Consider the following 4,307-nt stretch of genomic DNA (forward strand, 5'->3'; position numbering starts at 1 on the left):
CTCCTGAGGCTGGGTCTCCTACACAGAGCTGTGTCTACAACCTCCCCAAGAGGAACCTCAGCCTCTCTGATGCTGGGACTTACTACTGTGCTGTGGCCTCATGTGGGGAGATACTGTTTGGGAACGGGACCAAGCTGGATGTTGAAGGTAAGTTGTGCATAACCAAAATACGGCACTACTACATCAATATCGATGTGTAAATCTTTCACCTTTAGTTGATAGTAGATTTCAAATGATTTAACTTTAATAGCTAACGTTTATGCCAAATGCACTGAGAAAAAAAAAAGAATAGAAAATAATTAAGCCTTGCTTTTTAAGTTTCAGACCTGTTGGGTGATAAGAGTAATCTTGTTTTCTTCGTATTTATATCTGGCCTGACAACTGCTGTGATTCTGAGTGTGATTGTCAACATTATCCTCTGTGTGATAATGAAGAGGTCACGATGTGAACACTGTGCAGGTACAGTAAAAGTCTTCATAATAATAGTAACATTAATAATAGTTACAGATCAAAAGAATGGTGAAGGCTCACCCTTCTTTTACCACATCCCTCTCTGGCCTACTTCATTTTGAAGCAGACAATATGACATTCACAGTAGTATGTATTTTTATTAATAAACAAGAAAAGGTTTAGAATATATTGAATGTTTTGACATTTGTCTTTTAGCGGGGACCCCTTTTCAGCAAAGCCACTATGGGAATCCTCATTCCAACACCTCAGACCAACAGGTTAGCTGGATCAGTTCCACTGTATCAAGAGTGCGCCTGGATAAGCATAAGAGTACAGCATTAGATTTGACACAGAGTCTGAACTGAGTGAGTCTGTGTTTCATCCCCATAGCTCTACGGTGACGATGATGGCCTGAACTATGCTGGACTAAAGTTCACTGACAGGAAGCCCAGGAGACAGAGGAGAGAACAGAGAGAGGAAGAAACAATCTATTCTAGTGTGAGTTATCAAGTCAGGATGTGACAGTCCTCCAATCAGCATCATTTTAAGTTGAGCCCTACTGACCTCCACTTTGAGCTTGACTGTGTCTGTGTGACTTGGCTGTTTTGTACTTTCCTCATCTGTTATACAATGTAATAGTCGGGCCAAGCAGAAGAGACTGTCACTGCATTGGCAAATTCTCATAATAATGACATAGAATCGTTCAGATGCAGAGCATAAGTGTCCGGCAAGTGTGAAAGATGATTCTAGGATGGTTTCAGAGTCTCAAATCCTCACCAATAGTGGCTGAGGTTGACTGACTGGATCCATTTGTTTTTGTAGAAGTGTACAACAAAATGTTTATAATGATTTACAAATGTCTGAACTCTTCCCTTTGATGATATTAGTTGTAACATGGAACTCTGTAACCTGCCTATATGTGTGTGACAGTTCAATAAAACCTTTTTTTTCAATAAACTCTTGCCCAATTCTTACCACTTATCTTGTCTTTGATTTTCTTCCAATTTGACATGTGTGTTTTGTGTAGATCGTTGACAAAAAAATGACAATTACATTAATTTGAATCCCACTTTGTGTCACAATGAAATGTGAATCCAATGTTGGTGTAGACTTTCTAAAGGCATTGTATGTGCTGCTAGTCTCAGCAACTGACCCAAATGATGAAAAAATACAAACCAGTAACTCTGACTTCATACCACTCCTCCCTTTGTGATAGCACTCCTTTGTGATAGCGTAAGCATTTTAGAGAGAATAGCATCATTGATTCATTTATGAATACATACGGTATCTGTATGTAAAGTGGGGCATTATTTTGACCTCACTTCCTCTTCAAACAACCAATGGAGCCAACCTAAAAGTTGTGCCTCCTGTGGTGCATGTAGATACATATTTCCGCTGATGCTGTCACCTCACTTTGTCTCTTGACCCTCATCTCTGTTACACCAGACCAGAGAGAAGAAGTTGAAAGATGTTCAGGTTGTGTCTAGTCCTGGTTATCATTCCAGTTTAACAACTTAAAATACTATTTGTAAACCAAGGATTCTAATATTTCTTACTCCTGAATTAATGTTTAACAATGTTTCATTCACACACTCAAGGAAACCAAACACTGTACGTCACACCCAACCAGGATTTAGGATTAATGTAATTAAAGTAAGTAAATGTTTGTGTTGTCTGAGTAATCTTCTCTGCGTTTCATTTATTGTGGACACGGTGGACATTGGCAATCCAAGTCCTCTTCTGAACGTTCATCTTTGAGACAATGTGACTCTGCAATGCTTCTATCTGAACAGAACATCTTATCTGATGGTACAAGATAACTGTAGGAAAGAATCCTCAACTTGTATTTCCAATTCACAAGTATGATGGTGGTGCAATATTTCACAATGAGTTTAAGGATAACCCTCAGGTTCACAGTGCAAAGGTGAAATGGATTTTATCATCTACATACCATCTGATTCCACCACATTTTCTATAGGGGAATGAATGTTAATGATGGAATTCAAAAGAATTCTTGTTCTGAAAGGTGGGGTACTGTTTTATTAAGAGTAATGTTGTAAAATATGGCTAATTATGTTAATTGTTGTACAGCAGCCTGTGTCTGAGTCAGTCCAGCCAGGAGACACTGTCCCCAGTGGAAGTTTCATCATAGGTACACTTCAACTATGACAGACAAAATGAGAAGAAAAAAAATCCAGAAAATCACATTGTAGGATTTTTAATGACCACCTACAAACAAGCAAGATTTCTGGCTCTCATAGACCTGTAACTTCTTCTTTAAGAGGCTCCTCTGTCCTCCACTCGTTACCTGTATTAATGGCACCTGTTTGAACTTGTTATCAGTATAAAAGACACCTGTCCACAACCTCAAACAGTCACACTCCAAACTCCACTATGGCCAAGACCAAAGAGCTGTCAAAGGACACCAGAAACAAAATTGTAGACCAGCACCAGGCTGGGAAGACTGAATCTGCTATAGGTAAGCAGCTTGGTTTGAAGAAATCAACTGTGGGAGCAATTATTAAGAAATGGAAGACATACAAGACCACTGATAATCTCCCTCGATCTGGGGCTACACGCAAGATCTCACCCCGTGGGGTCAAAATCGATCACAAGAACAGTGAGCAAAAATCCCAGAACCACACGGGTCGACCTAGTGAATGACCTGCAGAGAGCTGGGACCAAAGTAACAAAGCCTACCATCAGTAACACACTACGCCGCCAGGGACTCAAATCCTGCAGTGCCAGACGTGTCCCCCTGCTTAAGCCAGTACATGTCCAGGCCCGTCTGAAGTTTGCTAGAGAGCATTTGGATGATCCAGAAGAAGATTGGGAGAATGTCATATGGTCAGATGAAACCATTCATTTTGTGAAAAGCGATAGGGGCTGACTGGCCATCTAGCATTTTGGTCAAATGCGTGATGGGCTGGTTCGGAGGGCATGGTGTCCGGTCCTCTGGCAGTCTCTATGGGGGTGCCACAGGGTTCAATTCTCGGGCCGACTCTTTTCTCTGTATATATCAATGATGTTGCTCTTGCTGCGGGCGATTCCCTGATCCACCTCTACGGAGACGACACCATTCTGTATACTTCCGGCCCGTCCTTGGACACTGTGCTATCTAACCTCCAAACGAGCTTCAATGCCACACAACACTCCTTCCGTGGCCTCCAACTGCTCTTAAACGCTAGTAAAACCAAATGCAAGCTTTTCAACCGTTCGCTGCCTGCACCCGCACGCCCGACTAGCATCACCACCCTGGATGGTTCAGACCTAGAATATGTGGACATCTATAAGTACCTAGGTGTCTGGCTAGACTGTAAACTCTCCTTCCAGACTCATATCAAACATCTCCATTCTAAAATCAAATCTAGAGTCGGCTTTCTATTCCGCAACAAAGCCTCCTTCACTCACGCCGCCAAACTTACCCTAGTAAAACTGACTATCCTACCGATCCTCGACTTCGGCGATGTCATCTACAAAATAGCTTCCAACACTCTACTCAGCAAACTGGATGCAGTTTATCACAGTGCCATCCGTTTTGTTACTAAAGCACCTTATACCACCCACCACTGCGACCTGTATGCTCTAGTCGGCTGGCCCTCGCTACATATTCGTCGCCAGACCCACTGGCTCCAGGTCATCTACAAATCCATGCTAGGTAAAGCTCCGCCTTATCTCAGTTCACTGGTCACAATGCCAACACCCACCCGTAGCACGCACTCCAGCAGGTGTATCTCACTGATCACCCCTAAAGCCAACACCTCATTTGGCCGCCTTTCGTTCCAGTTCTCTGCTGCCTGTGACTGGAACGAATTGCAAAAATCGCTGAAGTTGGAGACTTTTATCTCCCTCACCAA

General features: G+C 42.4%; 1 long non-coding RNA gene across 1 annotated transcript; it reads left to right on the forward strand.

The window, feature by feature from the left end:
• The first annotated feature begins 200 nt into the window (after positions 1–200).
• On the forward strand, positions 201–1,427 carry LOC149980840 (uncharacterized). The gene is made up of 3 exons (XR_016483149.1): positions 201–459; positions 667–728; positions 841–1,427. It is a non-coding gene; the product is annotated as an uncharacterized LOC149980840 (long non-coding RNA).
• The last annotated feature ends 2,880 nt before the right edge of the window (positions 1,428–4,307 follow it).

Source organism: Oncorhynchus mykiss, chromosome 9, assembly GCF_057628025.1.
Source record: "Oncorhynchus mykiss isolate SJ-2025 chromosome 9, ASM5762802v1, whole genome shotgun sequence".
NCBI classification, from domain to species: domain Eukaryota; kingdom Metazoa; phylum Chordata; class Actinopteri; order Salmoniformes; family Salmonidae; genus Oncorhynchus; species Oncorhynchus mykiss.